Raw genomic sequence first — 22,353 nt, forward strand, 5'->3', positions numbered from 1 at the left:
TCGGGTCGGGAAAACACGGGGTCACGCGCGGGGCAAGCGCCAATCTGGCCGCAGCCTGGGGAGCGGCGCTAAAGGCGGGGCTGCGACGGGGCGGAGCGGGAGGAGGCCCGGGGGCGGCCTGGGTGTCACCACCAACCCGCTCCGGCCGGAAACTGGCGCCTGTTTCCGGCCGGACAGCAGAAAGCCACCGATCCTGAACCAGCCGCCGGAGCCGGAGTGGCGACCGGGTGCGGAGCGGGCAAAAAGCCACTGGGGGAGGCCAGTCCCGATCAGTCCCTTCTGGCTTCAGCTCCAGATCCCGTGCGGAGCAACAGCTGCGGTCGCAGTCTCCATTCACCACCGCCTCCACCTCCATCGCCGTCGGGCGAGGGGCCGGCCGGACCCCGGGGTCACTGCCGAGGAATGAGGAGAGGCGGCCGGGCCCCGCGCTCCGCCCCGGCCTAGGGCCTTGCCCCGGGAGCCCGCGAGGGTAACGGAGCCCCCCGTCCTGACACCGTCCCCCGTCTGCTCCCGCCCCTCCCGGCTTCTCAGACTCGCAAACTCTGCTCCTCAGATCGCCACTGTCCCCTTTCTCCTTTCTGAATCTATCTCACCCGAAGCCATCTCCCCTCGGCACTCCTTTCTCGCCCTGACTGCTCCTTGCTTCGTCCCAATCTTTCCTCCTCCCTTTCACCTGCGTCCTGCGTTCCTACCCGGCTCTCTCCAGCTCCCGGCCTCCCTTCCTGAGCTATGCTGGCCAGTTTGGACGGTCCCCCCTTGTCAGCTAGACTTTCGGGAGGGATGGTGGAGTTTTAAGGTGATTAAGATGCAGTGTATTATCCCCACAGTAGGATAAAGTTCATTTAAAATCTCAATATAATACTAAAATGAAAAGCAAACAAGCTTATTCTTCCTATTGATAGCCAAACTAAGGTGCATACAGTAATGGAGGAAAGGCGAGAAAAAGGTGTGTGTGTGTGTTTGTGTGTGTGTGTGTGTGTGAGAGAGAGACGGAGGTTGACGGATTCTAGGGCAGTCTTAAGAACTTTAGAAAAAAGAAAAGTTGCCATGAGCCGATGGAAACTTTAGAAGTTGATGATGAGTAAGCCGGGGGCTGCGTGATCTCACTCTTCTCATAATTACTAGGTTAACGGTGTGGCTCCGGTCGGGATGGAATGGGATTTGTTTACTGGGCCGGCGTATTTTTAGCTTGTCGGCTCACAAGGACCAGCGCTCAGAGTCTCTTTCTCCCCACTCGTGGTAGTCTTTCTGTCTAACCTAGGTGGCTTCTCTGGGCACAATAAAGATGTAAAAATTTGAAATTAGAAACTGACTGGTGGAATTTTATGGAAGAAGTTCCCCACAAACTTTTCAGGCAGCTTTTCACGAATGCAAAGCCTAGAATTAGCAGGACGTTGACGTTTATTTTCCTTATCTTTTTATACGTACTACGTAACGCTTTGCTTAGAAATTCACATGCTGCTAATTTTTCAGTCTTTGGCCTCTAGTACTGTATATTTAGGAGATTTTTGAGGAGGCTGGATCCCTTTGTCTTTCGGAATCTATTTCAAAGGTGGAAAAGAACAGAGTAGAGAAAGAGGTGGCGGTAAGACTGGCTCCAAAGAGTTGCTAACCCCTAAATATTTAAAAAACAGTTTCTATGCTATGTAACTTCTGAAAACATGTAGAAAATTTTCTTCCTACTAAATGAGATTGCATTCCTGATGGGGAGAAGACTTCAGGGACGGAAGCTGGGTGGCTAGGGAGAATCAGAGGTAGTTAAATATTTGCTGTGTATAACTTTCAAATACATTATGCGCAAACAATGAAGAATTAATTATACGCTTTGTCTTCATTGTTTTTCAAGTAGTTCTTTTAACGTTTAGTAACCAACCTGCTGTGCTAGTCTATTGATATTTTGAAGGCTGAACAAAACTGTAAAATAAATGAACTTGATGTTGCTCCTCTGCAGGCTGAATACCCCCGACCGTTCTAATTTCCACTATTGACCCAGCTTGCCTCAGAGCACCTCCCTGACAAAGTGGCCAGTTACTATGTACTTAGAGATTGCAAATCAATGCAAATATTAGCTCATACTAGGAATAATTAAGAAGGTAAATATGCTGAAAACATATATTCCAAAACCAAAATAGATTTTTTCGATTTTACCCTCATTTTTGACTATCACCACCTTTCTGCCAATAATTATCCGTTAACATGAATAATTTAGAATTGAACAGATATCTGCTTTGGACATTACACTTTCAAGATAGAAGGAAAGATGGAAGGAAGATAGTGCCAAACTAATTTTTTATTGTCGTTGCCTTATTTGACTTATTCCTTGCTTTTAATACTGAAGACTCCCTCGGAAAAAAATGTAAAACTTTGCCAAAGCAAGAGCTGGCTATCTACTGACTTGTATAAGGCCGGGTGACCGGTAATGAATGCTAATCATTAGGTGGCCTTTAGTGGCCTTATGTTGCCAACAACTTGGAAAATTTCCCAAAGCTTTATTTGTTTAATCTTTCTTTTGAGACCCCTATTTAAAAAAAGATTTAATTTGGAGACGAAAATCTAATTTTTAAAAACCACATACACCTTTCCCAGAATCTGTTGATGATCAATAATTGTTTTGATCTGTGTGAGTTGATTGGTGCCAATATTAGTGATGATATCTGGGTAAATTCTATTTATATCTGCATCTAGCAACTCCCTAAGTTGAACTGCATACTTTATTCCAGGGCATGGGGATCAAAGGGGTTGAAGAAGCCTAGGAATGAGTGGAGAGCTGCCTGGTAGTCCACCACTATTCCTAGGTCTCAGGAGACTTTATTTGCAATTTTGAGATTCAATGTATGTAACCAAAATAAGTATTCTGATTGTTATGAGGGCACTAAGTGCCACTTGTCAAAGTTTTGGAGCTCCTGAGTATCTTAAGCATGCTAAAAGACACTGGCCGTTATAGTGTGGGTGTATGTGTATATGAGTAGCACTCTCCTTACCCTAAACACTCATCCCACCAAAGGGAAAATCCTTAAACAGCGCTTTGAAATGTGACCTCAGCAGTATCTTTCCTATGGGAACTTAGGAGCTGTGGAATAGCAGACTGTGGAATCTTTTTTGTAGCCTCTGATAAATTCAGGTAATTAAAAATTTGTGTAACTGGAAGATAGATACAGGGCAGTTTTTCTCATGAATGCCTGAATTCAGTTGACTTTTTAATATAATAGAAGAGAGTTGTTTGTTTGTTTTTAAATAAGACATCCTTGCTGAGTAATGATTGAACACTTCTCTGGATAAAGCAGTCTCCATGCTCCAGTGACAGGCTTTAGGGAGGTATAAAAGATGTAAAGACATGTGTCTTTGCTCTTGGGGTTGAGGGTGGATGGGAAAGGTGGTATATAAATATGGGAAGGCAGACTATTATGAGCTTTAACATTTAGGAAACAACATATAGACAAAAGCAAATTTAACGTGCTGAGAAGACTTGAAGTAACAAAGTAAGAATCAGTGAAATAAATTGGGGAGATTTCTGAGTCAGTAAATTTTGAAATGGACTTGGGAGGCTATGGATGAGTCATAAAGAGGTATGGGCTATTGAGTTAGATGGGTCTTCGTTCAGACCTTGGGGCTGCTTTTTACCATGTGACCTTGGACAAGTTAACTTCTTTTCCTTATCTGTAAAATGTGAGCATTCAAGTAAATGAAATAGTTACTGTGTTGGGAATAAAAGAAAAGAAAGGATCTTCCAAACAGAAAGTATAGAATGTACAGTGTGCAATGATGATATGAATGACTAAGTTGTGAGTGGGGGGAATATATGAGAATGACTGTAGAGAATGTGGGTTGGGCAAGTCATGGGTAGAGCAGGCAAGAGGGTGGAGGGGAACTCAGAAGCCAGACTCTGTTGGGTGTTGATAGAAGGGTCAATAGAATCATTGTAGGTCCTTGAACAAAGGACGGATTTAATGAGAAATATTGAGCCCTTTGGTTCAGGAACTCAGGGACAAGGAATCAGGCAGGCATCCATACATTGTGACTCTTATTTTCTGTACCATCCTAACCTGAAGGGATATAGCCAGGAGGCATAAGATTCCTTGTAGAAGTTTTTGTGTTTACACACCTTACTATGCTGAGCCTGCTTGTGCCTGTCTCGTAGTGCACCAACCTGTGGGGAAGTCTCAAGACTATGGCCGGATTCTCCTCAAGAGCTTATAGTAAGGACAGCATTATGTTTCAAGTGCATTTAACTCTCAGTTGTCTCTGCTAATGTAGGGAGCACTGTTGTAGGTAATTCAGAACTTAACAAAGACATTTCTTGGTTATTTTCAACTGTGTTTTTTTAGGATTATACCTTATCCCTTTATTTTCTCTAAGAAATAGTTTTAGATAAGAAAAATTACTAAACTGTTATTTGTAGTGACCCACTATGAGTTTAATTCTTTGCTAGGTGCTATGGAGGATTAGGAAAAATGACAACTTTGCTCCCAGACTGGAGTACAGTGGCGCAATCTCAGCTTACTGCAAGCTCTGCCTCCCAGGTTCATGCCATTGTCCTGCCTCAGCCTCCCGAGTAGCTGGGACTACAGGCGCCCACCACCACGCCCGGTTAATTTTTTGTATTTTTAGTAGAGACGGGGTTTCACCGTGTTAGCCAGGATGGTCGCGATCTCCTGACCTCTTGATCCGCCTGACTCGGCCTCCCAAAGTGCTGGGATTACAGGCGTGAGCCAGTGTGCCTGGCCGAAAATACATTATTTTTTAAACCAGATTTATTTTCATTTTTGGGGATCATACTAATATTGAAATAAATTTGCATTTCTAAGCTTATATTACCTGATGGCGGGGAGAGTACACTGATGATGAAGAACAGTCATTCTTGCATTAAAGATTTGGCCTTAGAAATCCATAAAATGAATAATCCATTTGTAGATAATTAAGACTAGACTACACTGAATATGTTGATAGACCAATTTCTTTTCAAAATCTGTATGGATCCAATGTGGCCTCCTAGGCTGTCTGTCTTATGTCTGAGAATGACTGGCAGGTGATGCTTGTGTTCCAGCCAGAATGAGCCTTCATTCACAGTATCTGGACGAATGCCACTACATTATGTTGTGTTGTTGAAGATTAAGCCGGCTTTCTCAAAGGACTTGTGCTTTGTAGAGGCTCTTCCAGATATCAGCTTCATTGAAAGTCTGTCAGACTTTTCCTCCTGTAGGAAAGTTGTTTGAAAGTATGTCCAATTAAAAAAAAAAAGGAATGGGCAGAAGTGTCCACATTTAAGAAGTAAACAAAATCACATGCCATTCTTTCATCCTTTTTTTTTTCTCCAGTTGACTTGCTTTTCTCCATCTCTGCCACCCGCCCCCACCTCTTTATAATCATTACCAAACCGTGATGTCACGAGCACAGGATTATTATTTACTTCTTGAGTCAGGAGATTGTAGTATTTCTGAGCTAGAAATCAGGTGGAAAAGTCAGAAATCTTATTTTATACAACTAGATAGGGATTATTTTCAACTGTGTTTTTTTTAGGATTATACCTTAGCCCTTTATTTCCTCTAAGAAATAGCTGTAGATAAGAAAATTACTAAACTGTTATTTGTAGTGACCCACTATGAGTTTAATTCTTTGCTAGGTGCTACGGAGGATTAGGAAAAATGACAACTTTGTGTCCTTGGAGAGTTTACAGTCCAGTTGGGAGTAAGAAGAATAAAAAGGAATGAATACTTGCTGAGCCTCTTAATATGCCACACAAAATTTTAAAATGTGAAACTATATTGTTAGTTGCATAGTGCAGACTTCATACCGTAGGTATTTGGGGAGAGGAGTACTCAGGTAGTTATGTCACACAGGAATTACAACTCATTTCAGATCTTAATAAAAAAAATAGGCCAGGCACGGTGGCTCACGCCTGTAATCCCAGCTACTCAGGAGGCTGAGGCAGGAGAATCACTTGAACCCAGGAGATGGAGGTTGCAAAGAGCCGAGATAGCACCACTGCACTCCAGCCTGGGTGACAGAGCAAGACTCTGTCTCCAAAATAAATAAATAAATAAATGAATGAATAAATGTTATTGTATTAGGTACAAGGGATGAAGATGAAGAGGATAACAAAACATTTCATATTGGAGCTGAAAGGGATCAAGCAAAAGCCTGGAAACAGGACTATACCTGAGATGTTCTTGGGGCGGTGAGGAGACTAACCTGAGTGGCAGTGAGCAGTAGTGAAATGAAGGTGGGTAGGTTGGTTTGGAGCTATGTTTATAGAGGGTTTTAAAAAGCTAGGCTTATAAGTTTATACATATATATATATATATATATATATATATATATTTATTTATTTATTTATTTTTTGAGACAGGGTCTTGCTCTGTTGTCCAGCTCAGGCTGGAATGCAGTGACACAGTCTTGGCTGACTGCAACCTCCGCCTCCTGGGTTCAAGTGATTCTCGTGCCTCAGCCTCCTGAGTAGCTGGGATTACAGGCATGCACCAGCATGCCCAGCTAATTTTTGTATTTTTAGTAGAGACAGGATTTCACCATGTTGGCCAGGCTGGTCTCAAACTCCTGACCTCAAGTGATCCGCCCACCTTAGCTCCCAAAGTGCTGGGATGACAGGCATGAGCCACCGTGCCCAGTCAACTTTATATTTTAAATGGTAGAAGATTTTTGAATAGAATAGCAGTATGATGATACTAATACACAGGTTGGCTGGGAGGGAATGGAGATTGACACTGGGGGTGTGTGAAGTGATGAGGCCCGAGTTAGAGTTGTGGAGGGTAGGCTAAGGAGAGGAAAGAGTGAAAAAGAGACTGTGAAGGAAAAATGGAAATTAATGAGGGGTGGATGTGGGAGATGAAGAAGGGTGATGAGTCAACTACGACTGTGACACGTTATGCCTGGGTGTCTGAGACATTGAGTGAAATAAAGAAGTTAGGAAGCTTTCCTCATTTTAGGGAAATATGATGAGTATACTTTGCGATGTGTTGGATTTAAAGTGGCAATGAAATGTCCAAATGAAGGCTGTCCTGGGTGTGAGCTGGGGTAAAGATGGGGGTAGGTCTGGAAATGCAGTTTTGCAGTTCATGGCCTAGATGTGGTAGCTGTAGCCAAGAGAATTAATAAGCTCTCTGAGGACTAAAGTTTAGGGAAAGAGCAGAAGGGCAAAGAAAATGGTACTGATAAACCTAAACACGTCTAAACCTAAACATGTCTCCTATCTTGTAAACACCGTCCTAGGCACTGAGATGGAGGTAAGGGAGACAAGGAACCCACGAGGAGTGTATGGGTCTAGTGGGAGGAGACAGATATGTAAATATATAGATAGAATGAAGTGTGATAGATGCTGTGATAGAAGTATGCAGCAGGGAGAGTGGGAGCCCAAGGGTCAGTTCTGCCTTGGGCACGCTGAGGTTGGAAAGAGCCTCCCTGAGGAGTTAGCATTTGAGCTGAGTCTTGAAAGATGAATTAAGGATATACTCTACAGATGACGAATTACATTCCAGTCTGAGAAAATACCATGAACAAAAGCTTAAAGGAATGAAGGCCAGACTTCTTCAGGTAACTTTTACTTAATCATTATGGCTGGAGGATGGGATGGAGGGCAGGCTGAAGAGGTAGGCAACGCTGGATTATACAGAGCTTCATCTTTTTTTTTTTTTTTTGAGACAGAGTCTTGCTCTGTCACCCAGGCTGGAGTGCAGTGGCACAATCTCAGCTCACTGCAAGCTCCGCCTCCCGGGTTCACGCCATTCTCCTGCCTCAGCCTCCGGAGTTGCTGGGACTACAGGCGCCCGCCACCATGCCCGGCTAATTTTTTGTATTTTTAGTAGAGGCGGGGTTTCACCATGTTAGCCAGGATGGTCTTGATCTCCTGACCTCGCGATCCGCCCGCCTTGGCCTCCCAAAGTGCTGGGATTACAGGTGTGAGCCACCGCACCTGGCCTGGAGCTTTATCTTATACTGCAGTATATCATGAGCCATTTAATAAGTTTCACATCCTAGAAAGTTTATGTCAGTGGTGTGTAGGGTGGATTGGAGATGGAGAAAGCAAAATTCCTTTCAATAACTTCATTATACTGAACACATTTATTGAGAGTGATCATATTTACAGATTCATGGAATCAGACAACTGGAGGGACTGCGATGCTTTCTTAGTTTTCCTCATTCATTTTCAAATAGAATACCTGAGGTTTACTCAGGATCACAGAAGTGGTTCTGTGATAGCTTAGTCTAGAATTCAGTCTTCAGCATGTACTAGGTGATTAATAAAGGTGAGTTCACCTCTCTCTTCTCTCCCAAGTCCCATTTCAGTGTTTGTGTCATTCTGCCACATTGCATTGTACTAGCAGATAGAAGGACTTAACATCATTCCATTCTACCATCTTTTTTTAACCAGTCCAAAGTGAATAGAGGTATTTTCCTAGGTCTGACTGAGAAAGATGTTCCCTGAGAGTACCATTGGGAAGAGGGGCAGTTCGGTGCCCTGGACTGGGCTGAATGAGGTGTTAGGATTTTTCAGCTGTAGTGATTCAGATGTAGAAGAATGTTAAGGTATTTGTTTTGTTGCATGTCTTTATCTCTGCCACTAAGCTCCCTTTAAGTTGTTTTCTTTTAAACTTAGTTTTATTTGTGCCACTGAAACTTGTTAAATAAGCTATGATAAATTGGGCACTGATTAAAAGTATATTTATCTAAAAAAAAAAGAATATCTAAACAAAATTTAGAAAAGTTCAGGGAAAAAACCCAAACAGAAACAATTTTGAGCCTACATCCCAAATTTGATGGACATTAACATTTTGTCATATTTGTTTTAGATGTCTTACTCTCTTTAAAATATTAAATACTCAGATTCTGCATCTTCCCTGTATTTTCATTTTCATTGGATTTTTGTGGAGGGAAATTGTTTGGTTTTAAAGTGCTAAGCGAGAGTTTGGATTTTGTGTTTTAGTCACTTTTGCTGGAGGAGAACAGAACAGGGTAGAGGGCATCCTCTAAGTCCTTAGATTCCCCTGGGAGAAATTGGGACTTAAGGACGTGTGGAAGGATGGATACCTTCCATTGATAGGCCTTCCTCAAAACTTGTCTGAGTTGTGATTTTTAAATTCTTTTCTCTGGGCTCTGTCAGCATCTTCCCCAGAGAAGGGCCTTGGTTTGGAAGCTGTCCACTTAAGCAGAGCTGCCAAGTCTTAATTCTTTCTCAAGTGGGCAAGGGTACATTTTGTTTTTGTTTGTATTTGGGAGAGGGAAGGGGTGGGTAGAGAGGAGGCACAGAATAGCTACTCACAGTGAGTACTTATCTGAATTCCTGTGTAACTGGAAGTTTTCTTGGCTGTTTTAGGGGAGATAACTTGGTTACACTAGCATTTAAATTATGTGGGAAGGTGGTTTTTCACTCCCCTCTGCTATCTGATTTGAGATGGCAATAAACCTTCTTGTCCATTTTTGTCAGTCCCCACTCTACCCTGTTCTAAGCGCCGCTGTTTGAGGGATGTGAAGGCTCCTCTTCAGTCTAAAACTGAACAAGTCAGATATCTCCTTATAGTTTTGGGAAACCATTCTGCTCCTGACTGTTTTTGTGTTGACTCCTCTATTCATCCAATCATCTGGCCCTTTATTAATTTTACAATTTTGCATAATGAGATATTTCAAACATTTAGAAAAGTTCAGGGGAAAAACTCAGACAATTTTGAGTCTACAACCCCAACTTGATGGACATTAACATTTTGTCATATTTGTTAGATGTCTTACTCCCTTTAAAATATTAAATGTTATAGATATAGCTGAAGTTCCACCCTGCATCCTTTCCTCCTTCCTCTTTCTGAAGAAATGACTACTGGCCTGAATTGATGTGTTCATTCCTTCAAGTTTTATACTTCCTCCGCCCCGCCACATCTTTATTTATTTATTTATTATTTATTTATTTTTGAGATGGAGTCTTGCTCTGTCACCCAGGCTGGAGTGCAGTGGCACGATCTCTGCTCACTGCAACCTCTGCCTCCCGGGTTCAAGCAATTCTCTTGCCTCAGCCTCCCGAGCAGCTGGGATTACAGGTGCGTGCCACAGTGCCCAGGTAATTTTTGTATTTTTAGTAGAGACGGAGTTTTGCCCTATTGACCAGGCTGGTCTTGAACTCCTGACCTCAAGTGATCTGCCCACGTTGGCTTCCTAAAGTGCTCGGATTACAGGCATGAGCCACCATGCCTGGCCCCACATATGTATTCATAGGCAACATACAGTTTTGTTTTGAAATCTTACATAAATAGGATCATGTATGTATCCTTTTGTAACTTTTTTTCTCAACATTGCTTTTCAGATGTGTCTACAGGTAGATCTAGTTCATTCAGTCACCTAAGTTTTAAACCTGTTTTCTCCATTGCCCTCCCCACTTTTCCTGTTTTTTTGTTTGTTTGTTTTTTGTTTTCTTTTTTTAAGACAGGGTCTTGCTCTGTCACCCAGGCTGGAGTGCAGTGGTGCCATCTTTGCTCACTGCAACATCTACCTCCGGCGTTCAAGTGATTGTCCTGCCTCAGCCTCCCAAGTAGCTGGGACTACAGGTGCGCGCTACCACACCCAGTTAATTTTTGTATTTTTTAGTAGAGACAGGGTTTCCTAATGTTAGCCAGGCTGGTCTCGAACTCCTGACCGTCTCCCAAAGTGTTGGATTACAGGCGTGAGCCACCATGCCCAGCTCCCACTTGCCCTGTTTTGTTTTGTTTTGTTTTGTTTTTAAACTTACCCATTCTTAAAGTCCCAGTGTAAACTATCTCTTCCACAAAAACGTTCCTGATTTTCTTTTTTCTCCAGCAGGATATAATCTTTCCCACACAACTGGCTTAGAATTCTTTATAAGCCTTTTATATTAACTAATCAAAGTTGTATCCAGGCTACACTCTACAGATACCTACTTAGAGAATATTATAGATAGAATGCAGCTTTGAAAGTGCCAGTGCTGTGTTCTAAAATAGTTCTTTGAAAAGTCAGGGTCATTTTAAATGAGTTAGTCTACTAGTGCCTTTTGAATCATTAAGAGCTAACATCAAAAGAAAAGGAAGAGCGAATTCCTCTGAGGCTTTAGTGTTAATTAATATTGATATTTACATGAAAGTAGTCGAATGTGAAGAATTAAGGCACGACAATGGGAAAATACAATGATGCTAACTAACAAAAATGTAGTTTGTTTATTTATTTATTAGAGGCAGGGTCTCACTATGTTGCCCAGGTTGGTCTTGAACTCCTGGGCTCAAGCCATCCTCCTACCTCAGCCTTGTGAGTAGCTGGGACTATAGGTGTGTGCCACCATGCCTAGCTCCAACAAAAATATATTTTAGAAACTTATCTCCTCTTATGTGTTCCATTGTGAGCATCTGCTTTTGCCTCCCTTGAACTGGTAGCTCACCTGGCTAAGTATGAAACCATCCATTTCCTGAAAATTTCTATCAGTTCTAAGGGACAGGATTCTCTGACATGAACAATACTTGGTCCCTGTTGTTTACTGACATGAATAGAGACTTTCCATACCCCTTCTTAGAACTCTGAAAATAGAATTTGAGAGTTAGACTTAAGAGTTTCTGTGTCCTAGCTTCTTTGCTTGCCTAAAATAAATTCCTGGCTATTTGGCACAAGGTGTCCTGTCATTTTAACAACTTTAAGTTCCTTCTTTCTCACATCTTTGTAATTTTGTATAATATACTAGTTCATTATGAAAATTGAGATTTAAATCATCTATGCAAATTTCCCTTGATGTTTGCTGCCTGATTGAAACTACAAATTCCTTTCCACCGAACACTTGCTGTGCACTGGAATCTGGGGACAATGCACTAAGGAGATGCCAAGGAAGAGTTACCCAGTAAATAAATAAGCAGGAGGAGAACTGGCCCCTTGGGAATTTATATTCTGGGTTACATAGGACATGGTTACATATAGATAAATGCATATAAAGAAAAAAAATGTGAGAAACAAATACAGGCTATGTAGCAGTATATCTAATATCATATAGCATTTTAGAACTGAAAAGAGATTTACATATTGTCATTTTCTAGGTGAGGAAAATGAGACCCAGAAAATTTAAATGACTTGTCTAAGGTAGTAGTTACTGTCAACAGTTTATTGGATATCTGTTCTCTGAAAAGTTAGGCTTCCAGTATATTATAGAAACAGTCAAAGTCATTAAGAACTCACTAATTATTTGTGAACACTGAATATTTGCATAAATAGATAAATAGTAATACAAAGTCCTAGGTACTAAGTACCAAGTGAGGAGTACAGTTACATAGCTACATAGAAGTTTAAAGGGAATAGATACGGAAAAGTTTTACCTTTATGGTAATCTAGACCTTAGAGAAGAGAGAAATATAGCGGGGAAACATTCAAGGTGGAGAACCAGTGAGCTGAGCTCACCTTGTTTTGGGGGCAAGAAAAGTAGTTTGTAGCACAGTGTTTTACCTAGGAGGGCAATAAGATCAGTAAAGTTAGTAAAGTTAGAGAGTTAGATAAATTGGAGTGAGACTTAAATCTCAGCCAAAGGAATTTGGTTTTTATACTTATACTGAAAAATCTCTGAGTAGGGAATTGTATTGTATGAATTAGTATTTTAGGAAAACTGATTCAGCCTTGTGGTATAAAATAGAGGAAAGGATACCAGTTAGAGGACTGTTATAATAGTCCAGGAAAAAGACTGTCTACAAGGGTAATGGTAATGCAGAAAGGGGGAGAGATTTGAGTAATTTGAAGAGAGATAAGGAGAATTTGATAACTGATTATCGTGAAAAAGGTTAGATAAGAATGATCACACATTTTCAGTCTGGGTAATAGCAATAGGGAGAGCTGGGTTTGGTGGGTTTCTGATGCCTCTCCAAAGTGGGGTACCTTGGTAGACAGCTTTGAAAGGTACTGAGTCTGGCTCAGCATTCTCAGTGGATACTGAATTCAGGGTTTAAGTAACTGGTTTATGTTTGCCTGCCTAGTAAGTAGTAGGACTTGGTGTGTATCGTCCGTTCTTTTGATTGTTGTTTAGTGCTCTTTCTACTAGATCACATTGCTTGAGAGGAGATGGTTCAAGTGGTTAAAAACAGAACGATGCCTGGAAAACAAAATGGGAAGTTGAAGACCACATTATGGTGAGGTTTAACCACAAGCTGTTTCAGTTCCGTGTGGGTTTTCCTTATATTTAGACACAAAATGTGTGTACTTAGTCTATCAGGCTCTTAATGCAATAGTGGCCTGGGTTTCTTAGAGCTATCTTCTGAGATTCAATTCGTCATATTCAAGGGGAAAGATTTCTTCAGATTTTGGATTTAAGTGCATAGTCTCTCTGACTCCCAATTTGAAGATACAATTAGTGTCCCCCCACTCTCCCTGCAAGAAGGTAGGCTTGCTTGAGTTGAAAGCTGTGGGTGAAGTAGCCTCAAAGGCCCATTAGTCTTTTTTTTAGTAAAAGGAAGAGAGCTTTAGACCCAAATCTTTGAGGCTTATTTACCCTGTCAGCAGTTAAAAACAATTTACTGACATAGATCTTATTACCTGAAAGGGAGAGTAAATACTATAAATCAATTGAGTATTTTTGCTAATAGGAGATTTTTTACGGGGTTGAATAGCCTTAGATCTTTTGTATTTGCTTTTAAAATACATAGTCAGGCATATTTAAGATGTGACTCGTTCCTACCCCTTTTCTTGTTTTCTTCTTTTGCCAGACTTTTATCTATGTGATAACAGATACTTGAGGATTGAAAATACAATTTTCTGAATCAGCTAACACTTGTTATGCACCTACCATAAGGGACTGGCACTGTTATTTAATTTCGTCTGCCAAGACTAAATATTCTCGGATTTTTTGACTAGGAACTCAGCTGCTTCCTGGAACTCAGCTCCTTGCTGTCACAGTCTTAAGCATTTTAAAATGTTTTCTGCTAGGTAATGCTCACAAGAAATCCTTGTGCCTGTTATTAAGCTTCTAACTCCAGAATAAGCACCAGTCATCCTAGGTATGGCCCATGGTGATAGTAGTAAACATCTTCTAATGCTTGGCTTCTTCCATGCTTATCCTATCTTATTCCTGGCCACAGCTCGTCTGTCATAACTTTTGACCTGGCTGGAGAATAAAGGGAAGAAAACTTTACTATTTAGTAGCAAGATCCTAGCCTGAGTTATACTAAACATTTTATATAACACCTCATTTATACTCATAGCAATGCCATAAAATAGATACTGTTATGCAACCTTACAGATTAATTCATTCAAAGTGTGTATTAGTGTGATTTAGGCACTGTTTAAGGTCCTGAGGATGCTATAGTGAAGGTCAGATGAAGTATCTGCTAAGCAATAGAGACGTTAAATAATTTACCCAAGGTCACAAATCAAGAAAGTAACAGGTAGGATTTAGATATAGCTCTAATGGATTCCAAAAGGAATGTCTGCAACCATTGTTACATTATGCCACTGTTTACATATATTGGATGTTCTCTGTGAATATATAAAGGCATAAAAATAGGTGGAACCCCAGTTTTTTTTGTTGTTGTTAAAAATGGTCTTGTTGTTGTTAAAAATGGTCTTGATGAATCCAAGAAAGAAATGTGTCTTGGTGCTGAAAAGCATACTTGCACAATAATGCTTTTCCTCGCTTCCCCTCGCCTCTCCCTTCTCCCTCTCCACTCACTTGTACCTGGGTATAAACTGGACAGTGTGACCTGCTTTGGCATTTGAATGTGTTTGTGCTTTGAGAACTAGGAGAATGTTGTTTGCTTGTTTCTTTTTGGCTTCCTGAAAGTTCGTGCCTGCTTGCAGGTTCTTTCTTGTAGCACAATGGTGAGTAATGTGTTGTTAACATTGTAATGTGGTCATGCGAGTTGGAATTTTTTTGTTTTCCCTCAGTTCTCTCTGATGAGTATGCAGGTAGGGACTCTTAAGTCAAACTTGCCTGCTCAATTCATTCAAATAGAAAAAGCTTTCTGTATTCAGAGGACTAGAAAAGAGTTTTGAGGTTGGAAACAATACCAAGATCCAGTGTCTTTTGCCCAGCTGAAATTCAGTTTTGTTAGCATTCTAGGTTTATTCTTTAGCTTGTGCTATCTAAGAGAGGACTTGTTTTAGATTACGGCCACCATTACCGTGTGCCATACCTGGGATGTGTGGTCTTTACTCTGGAGTTAGCATCTTCAGAACAGGTGCAAGGATTTATTTTGAGCATTATCTAGTAGAAAGCATAAAAAAATGCTGAAGACTTAGAGCGAGTAGCTGAGTTCCAGTAGGAATTGAGTTCCAGTTAATTTCTAAGGATTAATTAGGTGGGATCAAGGTTGCCAGTGTTTTTTGTTTTTGTTTTTTTTTTTTTTTGAGGTGGAGGTTTGCTTTGTCACCCAGGCTGGAGTGCAGTGGCACGATCTTGGCTCACTGCAACCCCTGCCTCCCAGGTTCCAGCGATTCCCCTGGCTCAGCCTTCCTAGTAGTTGGAATTACAGGCACGCACTACCATGCCCGGCTAATTTTTGTATTTTTAGTAGAGACAGGGTTTCCCCATGTTGGCCAGGCTGGTCTCTAACTCCTGACCTCAAGTGATCCACCTGCCTCAGCCTTCCAAAGTGCTGGGATTACAGGCATGAGGCACTGCGCCCGGCCAAGGTTGCCAGTATTAGAACTGTCTGGTATTGGAAAGCTAATCAATTTAGTATTGGGGATCCAGGAGTATCTGGGCATGGTTCATGAGGTTAGCGAGATGATTTATGTGGATGTATCTAACCCACAAGTAATGCATGGTACTTGGATTAGGTGCACAATAAATGTTAAATCTTCAAAGGGTCCTTGAATGCTAAATGTTGTCAGTTTGTCTTTCTAGAGCAGCTTCTTTATTGTTAGTATTCCTTCTGTAGAAGAATATTTATTAAGTATTTAACTGTGGGTAAAGCATTTGGGAAAAAGATTGAGGTAAACAAAGATTTATAGTGTCAAATTCTTGCTGAGACTATAATCTTAACATTTATACACTGAATCAATTAGACCTAGCATTTAAGGGGATAATTTACAGGGAATTTTTTTCTGTGATGTTTGCATTGCTAGAGTCAGTCCAATGCTTTTTTGATAGAAATAACTTCTTGAATTGAAAATGCTTGCTCTTCAGTTCCAGTTAAATTGGGTTTGATTAGCCAGGCATGGTGGCATTCGCCTGTAGTCCTAGCTACTCAGGAGGCTAAGGCAAGAGGACTGCCTGAGCCCAGGAGTTTGAGGTTACAGTGAGCTATGATCGTGCCACTGCACTCCAGCATGGTTAATAGAGCAAGACTCTTGTCTCTTAAAAAAACAAAAAATTGGGTTTTTTTTTTTCTTTTCTTTGAGATGGAGTCTCGCTCTGTCACCAGGCTGGAGTGCAGTGGTGTGATCTCAGCTCGCTGCAACCTGACCTCCGCCTCCCAGGTTCAAGCGATTCTCCTGCCTCAGCCTCCCAAGTAGCTGGGTTTACAGGCGCATGCCACCACACCTACCTAATTTTTGTATTTTTAGTAGAGACGGGGTTTCAACATGTTGGCCAGGATGGTCTCGATCTCTTGAACTCGTGATCCGCCCACCTCAGCCTCCCAAAGTGCTGGGATTATAGGCGTGAGCCACTGCGCCTGGCTGGGTTTGGTTTTTGATGTTTGAGATAATTGCCTATGATATTTCTTTTTATCCCCTCTTCATTTTTTTCAGTGAATGAGGTAATACATTTGAAAGTATTTTATGAACTGCAAAGTTAGCACTTGTTACCACCACCACCACTACCAATAATAGTGTTAAAAATAATAATGGGATAGGACTCACTCTTAGAAGGGTTGGTTTCTTGGATTAATTTCAAGAAGGCTCAGAACACAATGAGATGTTTACCAGATGGCTTGTGTACTAATTGATACCTTTTGTAGTTTTTATGGAAAGGAGAAGGAAAAACAGAAACCTTCACTGAAAACTTGGCCTATGTAATTAATTGTGGTCATTGTGAAGCATTGCCCATACTACTTGTACCCACTCAGTATGGGGCAAGAAAGTTTAAACAGGATTTACATGTTTGACCCTAGAGGCTTAGAGTACATTCTGTTGGAAGCATCTGTCTGCACAGGAAGCAACGCATCCCAGTTTTGGTAAGATCAACCACATTCCTATAATACAGATATTATATAATAGATATTTTAAAATGTGTCGATGTAGATCAGTATCTGCTTGTTTTCCCAGATTAGTAAGATTAAGGAAACAGTGCCTTTGACCAAAATATTTGGTTAGATATTATCATAAAAAAACCTTTACAGTCAATTTCTGATGATTGACATTCTTGGAGAGGAACACATGACTTTAATAATCCAAAGGAGTAAATTGTTTAATAAATTTGTTTAGTAAATTGAAAAAGCCTCTCACCTTTTAAAATTTCCTCTTCATTTTTTTCTGTCTCTGGTCTGGCACTTAGTAAACCTTTTATTAAATAAAGAAAGTTGGCTGATATCTATCTTGGGGTTTTCTCTGGAACCAGTCCATTAGATGAACTTTTGGAAAGCAGAGATAACGACTTATTGGCTGATGCATCCCCTTCACTTAGCAGCCTGCCTGGCATTAAGAATGGGTCCTTATTAAGTGCTTTTTGAATGACTGAGTCAGGATGTTAAGGTTTTCATCCGGAGAGAATTGCAGTGACCTGGGCACTACTGTACTGATGGTGGGCCTTCCTCAGGGGAAGAGGAAATATTGCCTTCCTACAAATAAACTTGAATAAATGTGAATGTGAGGAAAGTTATTGCTTTGATGCTTTCAGGCTGTATACTTTCTTTTTTTTGAGACGGTCTCTGTTGCCCAGGCTGGAGTACAGTGGTGCGATCTCAGCTCATTGCAGCCTCCACCTCCCTAGTTCAAGCGATGCTCCTGCCTCAGCCTCCCTTGTAGCTGGGATTATAGGCACGTGCCACCATGCCTGGCCAATTTTTGTATTTTTAGTTGAGATGGGGTTTCCCCATGTTGGCCAGACTGGTCTTGAACCCCTGACCTCAGGTGATCCACCCATCTTAGCCTCCCAGAGTGTTGGGATTACAGGCGTGAGCCACCATGCCCGGCCAACACTTTTGGCTAAGGAGAAGTAATACAGTATGTTAAAAGTTGGTGGTTTATTTCTCTCTTGGTTTTATGTTTTGTCCTGTTCAAAATTTAGCTATAGGCCAGCCTGGTGGCTCACGCCAGCAATCCCAGCACTTTGGGAGACTGAGGCGGGTGGATCACTTGAGGCCAGGAGTTTGAGACCAGCCTGGCCAACATGGCCAAACCCCGTCTTTATGATACAAAAATTAGCCAGGTGTGGTGGTGCACACCTATAATCCCAGCTACTTAGGAGGCTGAGACATGAGAATCACTTGAACCCGGGAGGCCGAGGTTGCAGTGAGCCGAGATTGCACTACTGCACTCCAGCCTGGGTGACAGAGTGAGACTCTGTCTAAAAAAAAAAAAAAAAACAAAACACACACACACACACACACAAAACAATTTAGATATAGCTGTGATTTCTGGATGGTGTATGATAAGTAGCTTCAAACTATCAGTAGAAGAGAAAAATTATCCTGATGTCACACATAATTTTGTCCTACCCTCTTGCTACAAAATAGTTATAACATTAGAAGAATACTTACAAATTCAGTTATATCTTTAGTAGTGATGAGCAAAACATAAATGATTATTTGGTTTTGGCATGCCTTCATGATTTTCTTATTTTGAGACGGAGTCTTGCTGTGTCGCCAGGCTGGAGTGCAGTGGCGCCATGTCAACTCAGTGCAACCTCCGCCTCCCGGGTTCAAGTGATTCTCCTGCCTCAGCCTCCTGAGTAGCTGGGACTACAGGTGCGCACCATGCCCAGCTAATTTTTGTATTTTTAGTAGAGATGGGGTTTCACCATGTTGGCTAGGATGGTCTCGATCTCTTGACCTCATGATCCGCCTGCCTTGGCCTCCCAAAGTGCTAAGATTACAGGCATGAGCCACCATGCCCTGCCCCATGATTTACTTTATAGATGATTTCCTTTCCTAAATATGGCTTGCTTAAGTGATTAAATTTCCTAGGTATACATCTTTTTCTTTGGTATGCATCTGTAGGAGTAAGAGATTTAGCTTGGTGGCTGGGGAAAGGCAGTTTTTGTGAATAAATCCACAAAGTAGATCCCATGGAAAATTGAGGGCTAGTGGTACATATGAAGTCAAGGAAAGATTACTGGAATGGGAGTAAGGAGATTTATATTCAGTACTCAGTTTTACTATAGTTAGCTCTTCGAATTTGGACAAGTCACTTAATCTCACTCTCCTGGTTCTGTGTGTTGTCATCTGTAACTTGAGGGTATGAAATAAAAATAATCTCTGATGTTCTAGTTCTAAAAGTTTATGATTCTAAAGTGTCAATCAGGAAAACAGACTGACTTTCTGTACCTCACCACCAGGTTTGTTCTACATAAGACCCAAATGTGAAATATTAATTATATAAATGATGTATATATTGTATGTTCCCAGGTAAACTAGAACTATCAGATTGTGTTATATGCTTGTAACTAATTTTATGTGCATAAATAAAAGAGACTTGGTTTCTTCTAAAAGATAAATTATTATTATAAAAGGTACGATCAGTAGAAATGAGAGGGCCAAATAGTGCCCAGGATACACTGGGTTAGAGTTTCTGCTTTTTAACACCAACCTGGAAAATGTGTGTGTGTTTGTGGGGTTGGTGGGAGGTGGGGAGGAGAGTAGTGGCTAGGAGACAATGTAGTGAATATGGATAGTATTTTAAAAAACAAAATAGTAAGAGTTATTTAGGCTGTGGAGTTTGCACGTCTAGACTGATCTGGTTTTGCTATAAATCCCTAGAAAACTGATATGAGCCCCGCATTCTAAGTCCGAATACGTAGGCCCAACCTCTGTGCTATCTGGGTATCATTTAAGCTTTGTAAACTTTTTTTTTTTTTTTTGCGATGGAGTTTCGCTCTTGTTGCCCAGGCTGGAGTGCAATGGCGCGATCTCGGCTCACTGCAACCTCTGCCTCCCAGGTACAAGTGATTCTCCTGTCTCAGCCTCCCAAGTAGCTCGGATTACAGGCATGTGCCACCATGCCTGGCTAATTTTTTCGTATTTAGTAGAGACGGGGTTTCACTATGTTAGGCTGGTCGCAAACTCCTGACCTCAGGTGATCCACCTGCCTCGGCCTCCCAAAGTGCTGGAATTACAGGCATGCGCCACCGCACCTGGCCTAAGCTTTGTAAACTTTTCTATGTGTATGTGTTTTCCGTCAGAATAGATGAGATTAAAAACCTCAAAAAGTATTTAATTTGAAAAGTGTTTATTATGAGGTTATTTATGAAAGTGCTTTAAAAACAAAAAATTATAACAGAGAAGCTATTAGTGAACAGACAGCTATACAAATATAAGTTATATTTATTCATATAGACCTATTTATCTTGATGGGACAAATTTGAAACCAGTATGTAACTCACAAGCCTATTTTAGGTGTAGATAACTCTCAATTATCCACATATACGGACTAGCATGAATAGTTTAGAACCACAAATATTTGCTAGGCATCTACTATGTGCTAAGCAATGTGTTAGGCCTGTTTAGAATGTTTTCAAGTATAAAAGAAAGGTGCAGACTTCAAGAATCTTACTTCTGTCTTGAATGTACTCTTGTCCTCCATCCTGGTGAGCTTTTACACGTCCTTAAAGGCTTGGCTAAAAGTTTAGAAGCTTCCCTAACCCACCTGGGTAAACTGGTTGCTTCTATATCTCTTCCTACCCCAATGGGCACTAATAACATGTTTATATTTCTCTCATCAGATCAGAGTGCCTTGAAGGTAAGACTGGGATATCTCCAGGCCCCATGGCAGTGCCTGGTAGATGGTAGACCAACTTGGTAAATTTTGAATGAATGACTGATAGTCAGATTAGAGAGTTAAAATGTGAGTATCAGGAAGGTCAACTAGTATCACAAGACAGTAAATAATAACAGCAGATGCCAGGTGGATGTTTTGAATACTGGGCCTGTAGATCAAATGAGATTTAAGTATGGCTAGCAAAGATGGAACTATGGAACTTAAAGATGGAGAATTTAAAAAAAATGACAATAGTAATAAGAAGTATCCATCTTTTAACTGAATTATATAATTTTATAAAAGACAAATTTCCCTCCCTCCCCCCGCCCCCCACCTTCTTCTTTTTTTTTTTTTTTTTTTTTAACAGGGTCTCACCCTGTCACCCAGGCTGGAGTGCAATGGCACTATCATAGCTCACTGCAGTTTTGAATGCCTGGCCTCGAGTGATCCTCTTGGCTCAGCCTCTTGAGTAGCTGGGTCTACAGTGTGTGCCACCATGCCCAGCTAATTTTTGTGGGTTTTTTGTTTGTTTTGTTTTTTGTAGAGATGGGTCTCACTGGGACTACAGGTGTGTGCCACTGCACCTGGCCCAAATTTCTAATTGTTCTGAGGCTTTTTTTTTTTTTTTTTTTGGACAGAGTCTCACTCTGTCACCCAGGCTGGAGTGCAGTAGTGCAATCTCGGCTCACTGCAACCTCGGCCTCCCGGGTTCAAATGATTCTCATGTCTCAGCCTCCTAAGTAGGTGGGATTATAGGTGTGCACCACCACACCTGGCTAATTTTTGTATTTTTAGTGAAGACAGGGTTTCACTGTGTTGGCTAGGCTGGTCTTGAACTCCTGACCTCAAGTGATCTGCCCGCCTTGGCCTCCCAAAGTGCTGAGATTACAAGTGTGAGCCACCACGCCCAGCCTGTTTTGAGGCTTTATAAGAAATTAATTAGTACTTGTATGCTGAGGGAAATTAATTTACCAGAAGAAATTTATGAAGTGGATTAATTTCCTGTGGATAACCAAGAGTAGACAGTATAGTAATTTGAATTTTTTTCTTCTATTTCTCCCCTTGAATGGAAATTCTGTAATTTATAGTGAAATGACTAAAGAAATCAAGAAAGGGAGAGAAGATTGTCAGCTACTGAATAAATGTTTGAGAATTGATTCTAGAGAAATAGTGTGTTTTGCTATTAGCCTAGTCTCTTGATTTATAGTGTTTTTTTTCTCTTGTGTGAAAAATTCAATAATTAGAATCTTTAATAGGTCAAGTAGAACTTTTGTTTTTGCAGGTTATTCTTTTAAAAGTTGAATTTGTTGAGAGCCCAAACCTTGGACTATCCTTGGCCTTAGTTGAAAGGAATAAAACAGTTCATTGTGTGTAGCAAATAGACATGCTGGTCTGGATGTAAAAAAAATAAACATTGACATGATTCTTGTTTCTATTTAAGCTACTATTGTTGTGCCAATATTATAATAACAGACTTTCTGTATGACTCTCCCTGCCCCCATTTTCCCAAAGATTACTTCCCTTTTG

General features: G+C 41.0%; 1 protein-coding gene across 1 annotated transcript in view; it reads left to right on the forward strand.

The window, feature by feature from the left end:
- The first annotated feature begins 331 nt into the window (after positions 1-331).
- Positions 332-22,353, forward strand: part of OTUD7B (OTU deubiquitinase 7B) — a 72,824-nt gene continuing 50,802 nt past the window's right edge. Inside the window, exon 1 of the mRNA XM_019021615.4 lies at positions 332-469. The gene's annotated coding sequence lies outside the window, so the exon portion shown is untranslated. The remainder of the gene's footprint in view (positions 470-22,353) is intronic.

The sequence above is a fragment of the Gorilla gorilla genome, chromosome 1, assembly GCF_029281585.2.
Source record: "Gorilla gorilla gorilla isolate KB3781 chromosome 1, NHGRI_mGorGor1-v2.1_pri, whole genome shotgun sequence".
Classification (NCBI taxonomy): domain Eukaryota; kingdom Metazoa; phylum Chordata; class Mammalia; order Primates; family Hominidae; genus Gorilla; species Gorilla gorilla.